At 38.9% G+C, this 20067-nt stretch overlaps 1 pseudogene; it reads left to right on the top strand.

The window, feature by feature from the left end:
* The first annotated feature begins 19449 nt into the window (after positions 1-19449).
* Positions 19450-19729, top strand: LOC101606362 (annotated as a pseudogene).
* The last annotated feature ends 338 nt before the right edge of the window (positions 19730-20067 follow it).

Below are 20067 nucleotides of genomic sequence, written 5' to 3'. Positions count from 1 at the left end.
TGAGTAAAGTACATTTAGAGGGCATACATTGCTTTATTTAACTCTTATACCCTCCAGAGAACAGGCAACAAATGTTGGTGTTCTCGGATGACAAACAAAAGGTTTGATTTGGCAAGAGGTATGTAGAGTGCGAGGTAGAAAGAGCCATCTGGGACTTTCCTTAATGATGTCTAGAGATTCACAGCCATAGAATCCTTGAACTCTTGGGTACGTAATCCTGAAACTAACCCATAATTATAACAAAAGGAATTTAAGACTTTTTCATCCACATTTTTATTTCTTATAATGAAAAGAGAAGGTCGCTCATATCCTGAAAAGCTTGTGTCAATATCCCTTTTGTATTGTTTGATGAGAAAAATGTCTAGGTGATGGAGGGACACAAACTTGGTGGTTTCTTTCCATAGTTTTTGTCATTTATGGCCTTGGACTAACAGCCATTGTAAATTACTTCATCCCCTGGCTTTGCCAAGTGGGCAGGCACCCTAAAGTATTCTTGTGAGGACTAATTGAGAGAAGGATTTTAAGTACTTTGCTAATTGTAGGTACTCAATAAATGTTAATTTTTGTACTATTCTGTTCAACATAAAGTTATTTTACCACAGTAATACCCACCTTTCTCTCCTGAAGCTATCACTAAGAGGCTCTTGTGGACATTGATTTTCCTCATAAATAAAGACTGATGCTTCCTGTGGAGGTAATAATAGATTTTCTGCAAGACTGATGCTTTACTGTTTGTTCTGCTTTTTGCATTGGGTGGAAGAGAAACCATAGCTAAATAAAGGTTATCAGAACCAGAGGCTGCCTGGAGTGATGGGAAAATGTCCTCTCTCTGGTAATATTTTGGAAGATGCTTGGCATTATTTATGGAATGAGTAGAATATTGTTTTGCTTAGCAGCAGGAAGAAAGGCTGAAATATTTTTTCAAATTTATTTTATTTTAAATGGGCATATATAATGCTACATATTTATTGTGCTTTGAAGTAGAAAATACATTATGGACTGGCTATATGCAGCTAATTAAAATATGTGTTCCCTCATATAATTATTGCACTTGTCATGAGAATACTTAACATCCATCCTCTTTTTTTTTTTTTTCAGAATACAATACATTGTTAAGCCTTTCTAACATCTACATTTTGGATTGATTCAGACATTTTAAGAAGTAGAGATTGATGTTTTGTGTCATGATCATTGATTACTTGATTCTGGCATATTTATGTCTCCCCCCCAGTATACTCCTGAGGTGTAGTAACTTAATTTTTTCTTATTCTTAAAATTCTGTAAATGTAGGTTTCAACTGAAAGTCTCATATTCTTACTAAAGCAAGAGCCTAGAAAAGAATCCTTGTGTCCTATTGTATCTCAAATAAAATATTTTCCTGATGTTTATGCACATGAGTAAATTTTTTTTTAGCCAGGATAGCTTATTGCCAGATTATTTCACACAATCCCAAGGGAAACTGAAATGTGTGCCAAGCTCCAGATTTAAGTTACATTTCCTTGGAAATTATTTAAATAAGACATAATGTAATATACCACTGAGACCATAATTTAATTCAGAGTTACATTCTTGTTGTAAAAGAGTTAAGTAGCTCCTGGGTATAGCTCATGAGTTAGGAGAACTTGTCTCAATAGATAATCATTAAATTTTATATGAATTTATATTAAAATTCTACTGCAATCACAAATCATACACATTAGTATACCAAATGTATTTTCTTTAGCTTCACCTGGGCCTAGAATTCTTAATTGGGACAAAATCTATGCTAAAATTATTTGAAGTGGATTTTACCAAATGACCATTGGACAAGAAGTTAGAAGACCTGAATATTCCTTGACACCTCTTTGGGATATAGTGGACTTTTCTAGAAAATGAGGAGGCTATTCTGATGTCTTTCAGGCCCTTTGCAATTTTATGGCCACTGGAGATCATGTTTAACACTATCACTTTAGGAAGACCTCATTGATTAGATTTTCTCTAATTAGAAATGGCATTACTGGGGGCTGAGAGATGGCACAGTGGTTAACAGTATGGGTTGGCAAGCTCAGTGACCCAAGTTTAGATCCATAGATAAAAGCTGAAAGTTGCTCACACACCTGTAATCCCAACATGCCTGCCTATGACAATGAGAGCTGGACTCAAGAGACTCTCAAAGCTCATGGGCTACTCGGCCATTCACAGTGGCAAGCAAGTGACTGTCTCAAAGAAGGGAGACTTTGATTACATGAGGTTGTTCTCTTCCTCCACGCATGTGCTGTAGCGTGCTCATGCTGCCTATCTCCCCACACAAAAAGAAAGGCAGTTTCTCCCTCCTTTAAAATTGCATTTGTTCTTTTCATATTATTTAATTGATTTTATTGCACAATATCTTTTTTTTTCTATCCTCTTTTTCTTATTTTTAATAATGGTTCACTTATTAGTCCTTGTGATAGATACTAGGACAATAATAAAAATCACAAAATAAATGGAATTGGAAAGGACCGTGACAGATCATCTGGCCCAGCCATCTGCAAGTACAGCATGTTTCAGTGTTCACTTGCTCTATAAATAACTGGTAGTATCCAGCCAAGTCCATATCACTTTAACATGGCCAAAAGTGCTAGTCACACTTAGGAACTTTCCCCTTTATTTATCCTTGGAACTCTTTTGCTTTGCTTGGCTAGGGTTTTGGGAGAATCATTTGACTCCAAACTGAAATCTGAAATGAATATCTGTAGGAAATTGGGTTCCATAAGCAAGGCACTTCCAGAAGATTTTGAGACTGACTTTCCCCATTTCTGCTCTTATCTGTTCCTGGGGGGCCTGCCCTTTTCTGCCTCTACCCTCCTGTTTTATTTTCCTTTGTGTAGGGCTCAATTAAGGAGGTAATGTGCATGAAGGGTCTAGTTCAGGGCTGAGCACAGATTTGGATGTACGAATGCCAGCACCAGGTTCTAGAATGTGAGATTTTGTGTCTTCTCACTGTTATTTTATGTACAATGTGAAATAATCCTTGGCACAGCATAGGTGTTTGGTAAATACTCAATGACTTTAGCAACTTACTCATATAACCCCCTTATCTCTTTTTCTAATTATAACGCATGCATTTACTTAACATAGGTTATAATCGTGTATCCTTTACCTCTGGTCTCCATTTCCCTAAGGACCTTCCTCAGTAGGGTCCTGGTGTTCACTGTGGGGTAATTAGGGCCTCTGTCAGTCTGTGGTGTGGGACAGAAATCATTAAAAAATCAAATGACAATAAATGTTGTCAAGGATTTGAGGGAAGAGGAAGCTTCATTCACTGCTGGTAGGCGTGCAAACTTGTACAACCACAATGTAAGTCAGAATGGAGACTCCTGAAGAAGATGAAAATAGAGTTATAATTTGACTCAGCTATTTCTCTTCTGGGCATTTACCCTAAAAACTCCACTCTTTACTTCAGAGACACTTGCTCAACCAGGTTTATTAGTGCCCCTTTATTGCTTATGTTTCTTCTGTATACTTGTGTGCTTGTCCTCATGTTAGTAACTTTTCTTACCTTCCTTTCGTGTGTGTGTGTGTGTGCATGTTTCTTGCCACTGTGAATGCCGTGTTAGCTGGCCCCAGAGCTTCAGGATTCTCCTCACTTTGTCTTCCATTATTGTAGGTGTAATGGATTACAGATGTGTGTACTACTTGAGTGTGGCTTTACGTGAGTCCTGGGGATCCAAAATCAGGTGGTCAGACTTGGGCAACATGTGTTCTCAACATTTCCTCAGCACTAGTTACTTTTCTTGTTGCTGTAACAAAATACTTGACAGAAGCCCCTTAAGAAAGTAAAGTGTTGGGCTCGAGAGATGGCTTAGCAGTTAAGCGCTTGCCTGTGAAGCCTAAGGACTCCGGTTTGAGCCTCAGTTCCCCAGGACCCACATTAGCCAGATGCACAAGGGGGCACACGCATCTGGAGTTCCTTTGCAGAAGCTCTGGCGCACCCATTCTCTTTCTCTCTCTGCCTCTTTCTGTCTCTGTCTATATTGCTCTCAAATAAATAAATAAAAATAAAAAAAATAAAAAGCAAGTAAAGTGTTATTTTGGCTCACAGTTTAAAGGGATGTAGTCATCAGGGAGGGGAAGAAATGGCAGAATAGCATGAGGTAGCAGTCAAACACCTTTAGTCAGGGAGTAAAGAGAGATGAATGTTGGGTTCAGCTTGCTTTCTCATTTTAATTCAATCCAGGACACCTAGCCCATCGAAGGTGCTGTCCATAATTAGGCTAGGTCTTCTCCCTTCAATAAGTAGAATTTAAAATCTCTCATGCATTGCTAGAGGTTTGTCTCCAAGGTGATCCTAGTTCCTGTCAAGTAGACAAGCAGCACTATCTCAACTCACCGTCACTTTCTCACTTGGAGAAACCCAAATTATTAAGAAAGAAAGAATGTTGATATTAAGACTCCTTTTTCAGTGCTCTTCAAACAACAACAACAGATACCAGAGAACAGAGCTGGAGAAATAACTGAGCCCTTAAGGCTCTTGTCTGCAAAACCTCTGGACCCAGGTTTGCTTTCCCAGCACCCACATAAAGCCAGATGAACAAAGTGACACATGCTTCAGGAGTTTGTTTGCAGTGGTTGGAGGCCCTGGCATGCTCATTCTCTCTCTCTCCTCTTAAATATAAATAAATAAATAAAAATTTAAAAATAAAAACAACAGCAACAACAACAAAATAGGGAACATTTTGGTGGCTGGACAGAGTGATGAAGTTTCTGGAATAAGTATTTTTTTTCTAGAAATCTATTTGGCTATATATGAGCAAGGATTTCTACAATAACAAAGCCTGTGTAAGCTAGTTTTTTTCTACCCACAAATTCCACCTTGAGGTGTTTCAGGGGGATGTCTGAGTGGCTCTGGTAAGAAGCTGCAGTGTAGCAGGTACCTCTTATCTCCATGTTCCTCCAAAAGGACCGGTCACCAGGGGCTGTGGCCCCTGCAGGAGTTCCGCATAGTCCTTTGGTGCATGCCAGCTCTAGTTGTTGAAATGTTTCTTTTCTTATGCTCAGTCATGTCCCTAGAGGAGTTTCTGATGCTCAGGGACACACAGGGACACTCAGACAATGTTGCTTTTTTTGTGTGTGCAGTTCTTCTCTGAATTGCATGAGAACAATGCGAGATCCTTTTATATACCAGCCACATCTTTCCCCTCCAGTTTCCTTTCTCTCCAATTTGCAACTGACACCCCAACTGCGCTAAACTCTGCTTTCCCAAAAGCTCCCCATAGCCTCTCACACTTAGAAACCTTTGAACATGCCTCATATTCTACCCTGAATATCCTCTTTTGTCTCTCTAATGGCAGTTTGAAAAGGGGTCACCCACAAGATAACCATGTCCCACTCCGTAAATCAGTCAAGGTTGCCTTACATGGGAAATACAAGCAAAGGATGTTTGTACATGCGATGAAACGAAGTGTCTTGACATGAGTTTATCCTGGGTTATACATATACATACTTTTGTGACAGATGCAGAGGAAGATTTAACCAATGCAGAGGAGATGATTTTATAAAGAAGGATGCAGATATCGAAGGGATGTGGAAATAAGCCAAGATATTTCATAAGCCTCCAGGAGCTGTCTTCTAATACCCACTCAAAGGTCTCTGGCTCATCTGGCATCAACTGAGTGATGGAGACACCTCAGACCTCTGGCCTTCAGAACCTTGAGAATACATTTTTGTTGGTTTAGTCCATTGAGCTTATAGTGATTTGTTGTATCAATTATAGAGATGTTGGCTTTTCTTACATACCAAACTAACACCATTTTATCTTGCTATCTCAGGTTTGGTGTCATCTTTTTCTAAGACTTCTCTTATATTCCCTATGACCCAAGTTACATAAGCTTCTTTAACTATTCCCAGAGTAATATGTATTCATTTTATTAGGAACCCGGCTACCTTTTATTGTAAATGTCTCTAGTGTACTGTACTCAACTTTCAAGTTTACTCTGGAGCCAGCTGGAGTTTGGAGGCTGCTGTAGCCACCAGCTCTTAGCTCAGGCAGCTGTATTCTCATGTGCTTGCTTGTTGGCCTTCAACACAAACTTCCTCTATAGACCGCTGTAGTCCTCATGAAGAGGACACATGTTCTTAGGCCCCTTCTTACTAACCTCAATGCCTGAAAGGCATGGCATCTAGCTGGACTCTTTCTTCTTAGGTGAATCTGTCAGCTCAGGCTTTTGGCTAATTCCTTCATGTTCTTTAAGAAGTATGTTTTCCTATCTTGTTCTTCATGGCATCAGCACTGGGTCAAAGTATGGATTCGGTACTATTGCATATGATTTATGTGGGTAAATGAAGTCCTGTGATAAAATCTATGTTTTTGAGATTCACTTCATAGTGTTGTTCAAAGCAGATTACCTGGTCTTGGGAATTACATTGGGGAGGGGGTAAGATCATAACTCTTCAACTACTGATTTCAAAGATACTAAAATAGGTAAAATTTCAGATGAGGATTTCAAAACTTTACTAGTCAAAATGACCAAAGATGTTAGAGACGATATTAAAAATTATCAAGAATAGATCTAACTAAGGAGATGAAAGGCTACTACATTGAAAACCTTAAAACACTGAAGAAACAATTAAAGTACACTCAAAAATGTAAGCACCTTCCACGTGCATAGATTGGTGGAATGAATATTTTGAAAATTATTATTAAAAGTGATCTACTGTGATCACAAAATAATGTCAATCACAATTCCAATTACATTCTCATAGAAGAAGAGAAAAAATTCTACAATTCATATAGAAGAAAAAAGACTCAGAACAGACAAAGCATTCTTAAGTAGAAGGAACAATGATGGAGGTATCAAAATATCTGATTTCAAATTGTAATAAAACTGTAAGGTACCAATGCAAAAAAGAGAAGGCAGAATCATAAAATAGGATAGATGACATATAAATAAATCCACATAGCTGACCCCTAACTTTTGATAAAGGTGTCAAAATATATGTTGGAAAAAAAGACAACTTCTTTGACAAAGGGTGCTGGGAAAAGTGTTTACCAGCATGGAGAACAATGAAACTCGATCAATATCTCTCATGCTATAAAAATTGATTTAAAATGGATCAAAAACCTTAATATATGATGTAAGATTTTGAGACTGCTATAGGAAACAGATGTAGTAGACAGCTTCACATTGCTGAGGTGAACTTCCAGATCAGGCACAGGTGTGGGGGTGGGGATTTATTGAAGATCCAGTGGAAGTTCCATCATGGCAGAAGAAGCTGACCCATGTTCTCAGGCAAAGAAAGACACAGAGAGAAAAGCCAAAAGCCAGAAGCCAAAAGCTGCACCACAAACCAGCACCCTTCAGGAACTCCAGGCAGAACTCAAGTGCTGTGCATATCGTTAGGCTGAAATTCCAAATCCACCACCACACATTAGGGCTGGGCTGTATGACCTGCCCAGTGATATCTCCTCCAGCCACGGGGCTGCAGATCTGAATTACAAACTTTAGTAAATTCTGAATACATTGGGGGCCATACATTCAAATGACCACAATAGGCAACAATTTTTTAAAAAAATGTATACATAGCACATGTGGTTTAGTGTGTGGGGTGGAACATATGTATGGTGTATGAATGTGTGTGAAGGATTTATGAATCAGTGACCTCACTGGAAAAATTCATTTGGACCATAAAACTTACAGGCTTGAAGATGGCCATACTCCCAGAGTTATTAGGCCACCTGGGAAACAGTCCCAATCCCCTTTTAGCAGGTGATTATTAAACAAAAGAAGAGGCTCTGTCTTCCCGTTAGTCACTCCCCGCAAAAGTAAACAGCGGATAGAGACAACCTGAAGTTTGCTTAACTCTGCTCCCACTTCCCTCATCTCAGGCTGTCCTGAAGCCTAGCTCCTTAAAACCCCCAGCTGCTCACTCAAGGGGACCACCATTCTCATTTCCCGCAGGAGAAGGCCTCCCCTTGGTGTATTCAAACAAAGTCTGTGCTGTTGAAGTTGGCTGTTCTTCTCTCTGTCTTATATTCCTCATGTTGCTGTGGTCAATCTCAAATTCTAACAGTGTGGTATGTGTGATAAATGTGAGGTGAATGCATGTGATGAGTGTGTGTGTGTGTGTGTGTGTGTGTGTGTGCCAGTGTGATACCCTGTGCACTTGCCTGCAGTGGCCCATGGAGGATGTCAGGTAGCCCCACTGCATTGTTCACCAGTCTGTTTTTCCTTGTGATGGAGTCTCACACTTATTCTGGAGCTTGCTATTCATGACACCCAGATATTCGCCAGTTTTTGTCCCTCACAAGGCTAGGGTTACAGAAGTATGTGGCCCCAGATGTTTATGTGGGTTCTGGAGATTCAAACTCTGTAGTAACAGGCCCCCTAAAGCCCACATGGCTTGTGTGACACACTTAACTACCAAGCCATCTCTCCAGCCCAAGGTAAAACTTTTTCACATATAGATATAGGCAAGGGCTTTCTGAAAAGGACTTCAGTAGTATAGGAAATAATCCCAGGAACTGATAAATGTAGTTGCATAAAATTAAAATGCAACTTTACAGCAATGGCAACAATCACCATAGTGAAGAAATAGCCTATAGAATGGGGGTGTTTTTCTGCCAACTCTAGACATGGTCTAGACATGGGATTAGTGTCTAGACCATATCAAGAATGATGAGGGAAGCTACCTAAAGCACACAAATGATCACGAATGCAAGACTGTGGGGAAAGAGGATCTCTTCTACACTGCTGGTAGGAATATAAACTGATTTAGACCCTATGGGAATCAATGTGGATATTTATCAAAATCTGAATAGAACTACCATATGATCCATCTATATCACTTGTGGTATATACCTGAAGGATTCTAAGTCAACAAACCAAAGAGATACACACATATCCATATTTATTGTTGTACTATTCATAATAGCTAGGAAATGGACATCATCAACAGAAGAATGATTAAAGTGTGATACATACACACAGTAGGAATTTACGTGGCTGTAAAGAAACATGAAATTATGGAATCTGGAAGAAACTGGATGAAAATGCAGATCATGATGTTAAGAGAAAGAAGCCAGATTTAGAAAGAGAAATACTGCCTCTCTTGTATTATGTGTAGAATCTAGATTTAAGTGTGTGTGTGTGTGTGTGTGCTTGTGTAGGTCACAAAAGTGGAAAGAGTACTATGAGAAAGAAGAGACCTTAAGGGAGTGGAAGAGGGAAAAAGGAGAGAGCAGTAGGATACAAAGTGTCATGAAAAAAGTGGCATGAAAGTGTAAGGGGCACTAGTCGGGTGGATGAAGCCACCAGCAATGTGGGCATTGAGAGGGCATTGAGGGACAGAGATGAACATCTAGATGAAGTCAGTTACTGTGTATGCTAACTTAAAAACATCAACTAAAAGCAAAGAAGAACAATAAAAGCCCCAAAGACATTGTATCTTTATGTGCCTTTCTAGCCCATATCAGCCTGCATTTTCTGTTAAGTAGAACATCAATGATGCATTTGTAACTTTTCTGCTGCTGAGAGATTTTGGATGTTAGACCCTCCCAAGGTCCTCCTTGTGTCTTTTTTTTTTCTCTCTCTCTCTCCTAGGAGCCATTCTCATGACTAGCACTTTTCCCTCACTCTTAGACTCAGGTCTAAGAAGCATCAGTCTAAAACTACAGCCTGTAATGAAGATGGCACTGTGTGGCCAGCTTTCTCTTTTATCCCATTGTTGCTTCCTGGGTTTTTTATTTTATTTTATTTATTGGCAAGGAGAGAGAGAGAGAGAGAGAGAGAGAGAGAGGAAGGAGATAGAGAGAGAATGGGCATGCTAGGGTCTCTAGCCATTGCAAACAAATTCCAGATGGATGAGCCTCCTTGTGTATCTGGCTTATGTGGGGTCTGGGGAATCAAACCTGGCTCCTTTGGCTCTGCAGGCAAATGCCTTAACTGCTAAGCTATCTCTCCAGCCCATAAACCCTTTCTTTTATGTAATTCTGGCACAATATTGGGCTAGGTGACATGATCCCTGATATTTCAGGCTTTCCAATGTGAGTAAGTGACAGGTTAAAGTGTTTATAGATTTGGGGAGCATGGTTTTGTTTGGTAAGAATAACAATGTGGTTGAAGGCTGAGGTGATGGCTCAGTCATAGAGCACATGCTGTGCAAGCATGGGGACCTGTGTTCAGATCCCAGCACACGTGTAAATATTGGGTATGATTGCACATTTATGTGATCCTAGCACTCAGTAGGCAGAGACAGGTGGATTGTCAGGGCAAGCTGGGTAGCTAGTTTAGCTGAATCTGTGAGCTCTGGGGTCAGTGACAGACCCCATCTCAATAATCAAAGTGGTGATTGATAGGAGACACCTGATATTGACCTCTGGTCTCCTCACATATGTACACACACATGCATCCACACACATATGTGTACATACACAGTGCACATATGTACAAGCAAAAAATGAAAAATAAATAAAAACTTGGTTGATTTATAGCTTTTTTGTTAACTTCAGCTCATATAGACATATATTGGTCTCAAGTTAGACTGCTTACAAATCTAGCCACAAACATGAAATCGTTTGCTATTCAGAGAACTCAGAAAATAATAAAGTAGCTTTTGGTTTCAGGCTATGGAGGTAAGACATTTGGTCAATTTTTTGTGATTGAGGTTTCCTTCAACACAGGAGGCATTTTGTAAGACTTAAAAGAAAAGAGATTCTTGCTGAGATGGGGATGTAGCCAAAGGTAGGGTACTTGCTTAGCATGCCAGACGCTTTTGGCTCTATCCCCAACAGAGGAAAAAGCAGACTTTCATTTGAAATAGGATTTTTCAAAAGTTATGGTTTTTCAAGTAATCTAGATAAGTTGGTAGGTTATCTTAGAACAATTCACAAACTACATTAACATCCTCATTAGTGCAATGTGAAGGCATCTGTTAAAATCATTATCTTTAATACTCGGTGATTTTCTAGGGTTTGATAATATAAAGCAAGGTCTCACCAATAACATCATATTCCATTTTCATCATCATGCTTAATTATATTACAGCTTTATCTGCATATACACACAATCTAATCCATTAAATATAATTTTATTTTAATTACTAAAGTGTTTTATTTCTGAAACTATTCTAGAGAGTTATTTTGTTTTCTCAGGTAACAAGGAAATATCCATTTTACCATCTTTACAAAATGATTTGCATTTTCTTATCAATTTCTAATTTAGTAACAGTGATAATAGTCCTTGATATTTAGTAAGAGCATTACCCAAGGTCTGATTTTCTTTTTGCTAATAAAATATTTTTTTTCACTTAGTTTTTCTTGCTTCTAGACCTTTATGTCATTGAGAGGTAAATACTTAGCACATTCATATTACCCTTTAATTTTTGATAAATGCATTATTTGATGTCTTTCTTAATCTTTAAATAAGCTTCACTTTCAACTTCAATGCTCAGGAAATAATACTCTTTAGCTTATTAATGACTTAGTTATTGACACCTATTTTCTTGTTGGATTAAAAAATAATTATATTGACATATGTTTGATGAACTTCTTAGTAAATCACTTCAATGTTCTTTTCCTCCTCCTGTCTTCAATTTAAGGTAATGAAAATCAATCTGCTGGAGGTACACCAAAATATAACATTTCCCCACTGGATCTCAATAACCTTCATGCATCTGCTACCTAAAATGCAGTAATCATTTTTCATTATTTCAAAGGAAACTTGGGAAATAACCATTACATATAGTCTCTTAAGCTCTCCTTACCTCAACCACTTTGTTCAGACTCATTTGAATGTGTGAGCACTTTACAGGTGAGTCATATTTTAAGAAATTAACAATAAGAGTACAGGGTAAAAATATTTGCAAAACATATGCAATGAAGAACTTGATTCTAGAAAGACATAATGAACCCTCAAAATTCAAGAGCAAAGAAACAATCTGATTAGAAAATGGGTAAAAAATATAAAGAGGCTGGGGTGGGGGAGTGAGTCAGTGAATCAGAGTCCTTGCTGCAAAGCATGAAAATCTGTATTAAATCTCTAGAATTCGCATAAAAAGCTGGGTATGGCCATGTGTGCATGCTTTTAATACCAGTGCTGAGGGAAGTTGGAGATGGGAGTATTCTGGGGTTCCCTGATCCACCAGTATAACTGAAAAACAGTGAGCCCCCACGAGAAACTCTTTCAAGGAAATAATGCAGAAGAGTGATAGAGGAGGACATCTGAGATCCTCTCTGGCCCCTGCAAGTACATGCATGGGACATGCACATCTGCACACACACAGTCATATATCAGATACACACACCAAATGAAAAGAAAAAAGTATTAAAGGAAATTTCATTAAAGACACTATAGGAGGGGTAGGCAAGCTTGGACTTGAAAAGCTGCTCACTAGTCAATTAGGGAGATGCACAGTAGAACCACAATGACATATCACCATGTACCTATATGATAAGCTACGTGTAAACTAGGGGGTAATATTAAGAGCTAATGAAGAAGTTCATCAGTCATCATTATGGTAGGAATGTAAATTGGTACAGCCACTGAGAAAAATAATCTGGAATTTTCTTTTACAACTAAATATGCATTTGGCTTGTGCTGCAGGAATTGTGTTGTTGGCACTTATCCTAGAGAAATAAAAACTTATGCTCATGTAAAAACCTGTACATGAATGTTCCCAGCAGTGGAATTTTATTAGCTAAAACCTGGAAAGAACACAAATGTCCTTCAGTGAGTGAATGGTTAGACAAACTCTGGTACATCCATATATCATGGAATTCTACTGAGCAACAAAAAGGAAAATGAACAGCAAAAATAGTTGAGACCTGTAATAATTTGGTTGGACCTGAACAACATTGTGATTAGTGGGAAAAAAGTCCAATTTCAAAAAGTTACATACTGCATAATTTCATTATGTAACAAACTAGGGGATAGGAATGGGATTAGGCACAAATAAAGGAGCAGTGTGGGGGGGCATTTTGTGGTGATGGAACAGATAGTGACTGTGGTCACATGAAGTTTACAATAATCAGATTTCATAGGACAAAATATCTACCTACATACTTACATACATATATGCATGCACACATATGCTCCTGAAAATTGAGTAAAGTCTTTGATCAAATAATCAACATTGTTGTGATAAATTTACTGGTTTTCATAATGTACTGAGTTATATGAGACTGTCATCCTTGGATAAAGGGTTCAAGAAAATTTTTATACCACATCTGTATTCTATTTTTAACATCTCATGAGTCTACACTTATTTAAGTAAAAAAAAAAAATGCTTTGGTATACTTGAAATATCATTGGCTAACCCTTTCTAGAGTGTACTGGATACAAAATTCTTCAGAATAGTAATTGCCAAAGGAAATTCATGAATATAATATTTCTACTACCTATATCTTATCTCATGGTATGAGATTACTTTTAAATATTTTTTTTTCATTTTTATTTATTTATTTGAAAGTGACAGAGAGAGAGGGAGAGAAAGATAGATAGAGAGGGAATGGGCGTGCCAGGGCTTCCAGCCACTGCAAATGAACTCCAGACACATGTGCCCCCTTGTGCATCTGGGTAATGGGGGTCCTGGGGAAATGAGCCTCAAACCAGGGTCCTTAGGCTTCACAGGCAACTCTCTAGCCCAGAGATTACTTTTAAAAAATATTTTTATTTATTTATTATTGGGGACCAGAGCCTCTTGTTACTTCAACCAAACTCTAGACATATGCATCATTTTGTGAATCTTGCTTTACATGGGTACTGAGGAACTGAACCCAGGTCAGTAGGCTTTGCAAGCTAGTGCCTTTAACCACTGAGCAATCTTCCCAGCCCTGAGGTTTCTTTTAATTTATTATATTTTAACATGATTAAATAAAATTGACATGAAAGGTAAGTGGAGTTCTCACAGTAAGTGACGTGTCTCATGAAATAGTGGCCCATTTTTAGTGTCTGTCCCTTTGTGGTGAAAGGAAAAGCAGTGGTAACAAGGATTATCATAGATGGAAGTCATTCCTCCATAAGTTCATGCATTAGGAGGATCTATATCTATTGTGAGAATAGGGAGTCTTCAGTAGGTAAACCCAGGGGCTCTCAGTGGCTCACCAGAGTAGATAGATCCTGTGGATGCTTTTCAAGAGACAGGCTTAGAACCAGCTTTCACTACTTCTATCAGCATGTTACATGTCCTAATCCTGTCACCTGGTAACCAAATTTCAAAGAAGTTTGGAAAATTTGAAATGTCATGTGAATATTTTGTGAAGTCTAGTGGCTTTTGTCACAAAAAGGATACATTGTAATACATTTGTGTTTGGGACTGTGAGGTGATTATGAGATGGTTTTGAATATATTTGAACTGAAGTATGTTAAACTAAGAAATTTAAATTTGTTATTATCCATCAAATATATTCATTGTCATAAGTTTCACTTCTACTACTAAATGGATATATTTCTTATAAATTGAGAACCTTATTGAGGGAACAGTATGTTCCACAGGTTTTAAAAACATGCAGCCTTAGAGCATTACCCATAATTTTATAGTTAGTGATCATCTGGATACTCTTTCATGATGTTCCTTGCCAACTATAAGAAAAATTAAACATAAATTTAGAGTTATGAGTTAATGTAGACCAAACTCCTTAGTTAATATTTAGTGGTTTTATTGATATCAGTGAGGGCACTAGAATAAGTCAGTGGCTGAGTTAGAGTCAGACCATGCTTTCATTTCCGCTATAGCCTTGCAAGCAGTATAGTGAAGATGGATGAAAGAAAGGATGCACCAATAATTCTACGTCATTCTCAGAAAGTTAGGCAACACTGATAGTTAACTCTGGGGACAGAGCTGAGGCTAGAGTAAGTCTGTGTATTTTCTTCTGGGACATCATCCTTCTTGGTACAGTGGTTACTTTTCTCATCACTGTGACAGAATAGCTGACAGAGAGAAGCAACTTAAAGGAGTAGGCATTTCTTTGTAGCTCAGTACTGAAGAATTTCAGTGTACTAAGGTGAGGAAGGCATGCCAGACCAGAGCCGTGGCAGCCAGAGTATGTGGTGTCCTTCCTTACATCATGGGTGGATCAAGAAACAGAGTGAGCATACAAGCAGAGGTCTGTCCCCAGTGATCCACCCCTGCCTGCTTGGGCCCTGTCCAAAAATCCCTCAACTTTTCAAAGCAGTGCTACCCACTGGGAACCTAGATTGCCAGCATATGAGACTTTGGGTGGAGTTTTAACTTTAAACCAGAACATTCTGTCTGCACTTCCCATGGGCCCAGGCTGTCTCATAATGCAAAATGCATTCAGTCCAATTTCAAATGTCACATAATCTTAACAGTCTCAATATGTTCAAAAGTCTAAAGTCCTGTCTCTTCTAAGCTATAAGACAGACTCTCAATTGGGAGCCACTATAAAGTCAGAGAAGGAAGTTACTTCTAATGTTCAATGGCACAGAGTAAGCATCTCTGTTCCAAAAGGGCGGATTGGGTACACTACAAGGAAAGATTGGAACAAAGCAAAATCAAAACCTTGTAGGATAAACACCAAACCCTATAGTTTTGTGTTAAGAATCTGGGTCTCATGATTGTATCATTTGGGCTCCAACAGGCTTGGGTAACTCTACACCTCCAGCTCTGATGCCCGTGGCACAAGTAACCTCTGTTGGGTTGGCTCCACTAAGTGATTGTAGCTTTTTCCCATGAACTTCATGAATTTCTGGTATCTTCCATATCCTTGGGTCTCCACTGCAAGTTAGAATTCAACTTCAGAGCTTCATGCACAGTCTACCCAGGAGCTCTGTACAGGGAGGAATCTGACCATGCTACATATCACTTGGTCTCAGCAGCTTTCTAGAACACTCACGAACCTCACATTTCACAATCCTCCAAAATCAGCACCACATGTATATTCCAAGTTGTACTGTTAGCTGGCTTCTTGGAACATAGCAGACTGTGTGATTTCATGGATAAACCTAGGAAATCACTTCCTAAGGTAGGGCTCTACCAGGTCAGGATGTGCCAGAGGTTTTCTTTGTTCAAGCACTCTTTTCTTCAAATGAAAACTTTTCAAAAGGAATTGCATTGTTATAACCTAGATCTTTTGACAGGTAGGATATGGCACCCAAGGCCCCTTTCCTATGTGAAAAGTACAAAGTGTTATGTTTCTCTGTAATTGCACTAAACTTTTAAACAGTCATAACTGCCTTCTCCAAAGCAACTTTGTTGACTTAGCAATTGTCCATTCTTTCCTCACTGCACTGCCAACTTCACTGAATATCCTTGTCTTACAATATCACTTAGAACTTGACTTAAACAATATATTAAGAGTCACACTTCTGGGTGTGTTCATGAGAGTGTTTCCAGGGAGACTTAATTAAATGTTGGTGGCACCATTCCCATGGGCTGTGATCCCAGGCTGAATAAACTAGGAAAAGGAGGAAGCCAGCTTGCATTGCCTTTCCCCTTCATCTGCTTCCTGGTGGGTACCCCAGACCAAGCCACTCCTTCCATGGTGCCTTCCCTACCAATCATCAAAACTAAGCCATTCATTAAAAACTTTGTCTTCTTTATGTATGTTTAGATGGCTCACCTTCTCATTGAGCCTATCCTTATTATCAATAACAGTTATGTACTATAATTTTTAAAAGCTGGATGTTTTAATCATAAAGACATGATAATGGGCTGGAAGGATGGCTTAGTGATTAAGGCACTTGCCTACAAAACTTAAGGACCCAGGTTTGATTTCCCATTATCCACATGAACCAGATGCACAAGGTGGCTTATGCATCTGGAATTCATTTGCAGAGACCAGAAGCCCTGCCCTGGCATGTCCATTCTCTCTATCTGTCTATTTCTTTCGCTCTCTTTCTAATAAATAAATAAATAAATAACTTAATTTACAAAGATGATAATATTTAAGGAAATGGATGTGCTTTACCTGACTTAAACATGAAATAATGTAGGTATATATTGAAATGTCATACGGTACCCCACTTATAAGTTCAATTTTTATTTTTATGTGTCAGTTAAGAGACAAATTTTGATTTAAATATTGAAAAAAGAATTCTAATAATAGCACACATTTGATCTAAGGAAAACACACATAGCATTATTTATTGAACTAAAATATGGTAAATATATTGAAAGAGAAATTGTTGAGTCTGAGATTGTAAAGTGGATGAAATGATCATAATAGCAGAGTGAAACTAAAAAGATAGGGACCAGTGACCAAAAATACAACAGATTTGATTCGGTCATTTGTGTTGTGTAACAAGCAAATTATAGAGCAGCAGGAGTGAAAAGGAAAATATACAAAGGAGATAAGCAATAGTTTTAAATTTCCCTGATCTGACAGATGATTGATCACAGATTCTGCAGATTTGAGGAGGTCAGAAGGGTGTCAAGTGGTACGCCATGCGTGGGAGATTCCTGAACTCATCTCTGTACTGTTTCATAGAAGAGAAGTGCTGGTGTTTTATGGCACAACAGGTGGATATTAATACCAGTAATGCCCTACATTCCTCAAATAGAAGGGAGAATGCACTTAAAGAAATGATAAAATTTTAAGGTGGAAACTTTGAATTACTAGAGGAAAAAGTAGGAATAACATTCTATGATATAGGCACAGGGAAAGACTCCAATAACCCAGGGAATAAGACAATCACTGGGATCCCATGGTAAAAAGCTACTTTATAGTTAAGCAAACTGTCAATTAAGTCAGTAGACAACACAAAGAATGGGAAAAAATCTTAGTAATCTGTACACCTGACAGAGGTTTAATAACTAGAATATGCAAAGAACTCAAAAGAAAGTCAAGCAATAAAGTATTAATCAACCCAGTCAAAAATGGCTCAGATAATTGAACAAAGAGTTATCAAAGGAGGATATACAAATTTCCAATAAACATCTTAAAAATGTTCAACATCTTTAGCTATGAAAATTAAAACTACTTTTGAGATTTTATCTCACTCTGGCTAGATTGGCTATCATCCAGTGATCTCAAATGCTGGGAAGGGGTGGAGAATGAGAAACCCTATTCATTGTTTATGGAAGTATATATAGCCACTAAAGAAGTCAGTATGGAGGCTTTCTGAAAAATCTAAAAATAGCCCTGCCATGTGACCCAGCTCTACCACTCTTGGGCATATCGCCTAAAGACTCTACTCTTTCCTACAGAGATACCTGCTCAGCCATGATTGTTGCTGCTCTATTGACAATACTTAGGAAATGTAATCAGCCTAGATGCTCAAAATGGATGAAAAGACAAATGAAGATGTGGCACATATACACAATAAATTCTATTGAGTGGTAGAGAAAAATGAAATAGTTTTCAGGAAAGTGGATGGATCTGGGGGAAAAAAATAGACTAAGTAATGTAATTCAGGCTCAGAAAGAAAAATGCTGCAGATCCTAGCTTGGAATAGTTAGGATTTTTGGGGTGTAAGGTATAGTGTCAGTAGTAGTGGTTGGGAATATAGAATGAGTGTTGGAGAGAGGAGAAGCAGGAATGGGTTGGGGGGTAGTAGTCAGGCAAATGGAGGGACAGAATGCAGGGGTGGCAAGATTTAAAGGAGAACATGGGAAAGGGAAGGCAGAATAAATAAGGACCGTGGCAGCCTACTTCATTAGCTAATTGAAAGATTTTTTTTTTTTAAAGAAGGCGAGGTAGTTTGGGCAGAAGTCCTCTGTGAGGGTGGGGAAAGCTTGACCCTGAAGCCATAGGCTATTGCAGGTAAATCCCTGTGCTGGAGATAAAGCAGTCTTCCACAGTGACCTGTTAGCTAGGGAGGCCCATGAGGCTTCCAAAACAAGATAGAACATTGTGCCAAAGTGCTTGGTTGCCAACCAGAACTAGATGGTAACACCATACTGTTGAAGATACTGTGCTCACTGAGAAATCAAGCTGGAACTGAGATGGAACTCATCTTCCTGCCAGCTAGCTGTCATAGTGCTGGAAAATGCTATGTGAGCTCCTAGCAGGGAAAAGTCACCTGCAGTATAAAGAGCAGTAAATCCTGCAAGCTACAGAATCAAATAGCCAGGCAAGAGGTACCCATGGGAACAATAGTGGCATATAAGTTATGAGTGCAATCATCTGCTCTCTGATTGCATATGAGGCCCTGCTCAGTGCCTGAGGGAATTCACACATGATACTAAGATTCAAATCAGAAGCCTATGGCTCTGAAGGTGACAGACCCCAGAGGGAAGCTTCCATGGTTCTTTGGGTAAGCAGAAGCTCTATACTCATCAAAAAGCCTTCTAAGTGTGTATATTTATGATATTTGATGAATGCTTATTTCACTTTTGGTTACAGAACCTTCCTTTTACAGATGGCAGCAAATGCCAGAGAGACACAAGACTCTTTAAAATGCCAACAACAAGAAAATGCTGAGTGACATCACTAGATATCCCCTGAGTGACCCTTACAACTCCTTCTTGATTCTGAAGTGGATTAAGTCCTGGTGTTGTTTTGTGATGTAGACTCCAGAAACATAACCTGACATGGGGTTGGAAGACCAAAGAATGATGCTGACTGGATCCAGAGACCCCGAAAAGAATGAAGAGAAAGAGGAGGAGGAATTAGCAGATCCCTTAACAACAGTGAGAGAGCAATGAGAGCAGATGGAAGAAACCTGTAAAGACCCTGGAGCAGCTGGAGCTATGTGATGAGCATGTGTTCACTCAAGTGCGAGCAGAGGAGGACTGAGCAGAAGAGCCCTTTGATTTCCTGCATGCATGGGACCACTGTGTGGCCCACAAGCTCCTCAACAGCATGAAGTAAATGTATAGATTCATTCACCCCCAGCTTTCATTGCTGGGCATCAGGATACTTTGTGGTTTTGAACATGTCATAATAAAGTCCTATCATCTGCCAAAAAAGACAATAAAAGCTGAGTGCTTAGCACTGGATAAGTCACCTCTGACATACCCACGAGGGCTCAGGGAACATTGCAGAGGTAGTGGTGCATTGAAGATGAGTGCTGCTGTCACTACTAGCCAGAGAATTGTCTTCATGTAGGTGGCAGTAGACACTGAGAAGCCTCAAAACTCATCACAGGAGAAAATAAGAGGCTGTGGAGAGCTTACCACTAAAGGAGATTTTGATTATGCTCTCCAAGG

This window comes from Jaculus jaculus, chromosome 12, assembly GCF_020740685.1.
Source record: "Jaculus jaculus isolate mJacJac1 chromosome 12, mJacJac1.mat.Y.cur, whole genome shotgun sequence".
Taxonomy (NCBI): Eukaryota; Metazoa; Chordata; class Mammalia; order Rodentia; family Dipodidae; genus Jaculus; species Jaculus jaculus.
The sequence above is the reverse complement of the archived record's forward strand: the minus strand, read 5'-3'. Positions and strand labels throughout refer to the sequence as shown.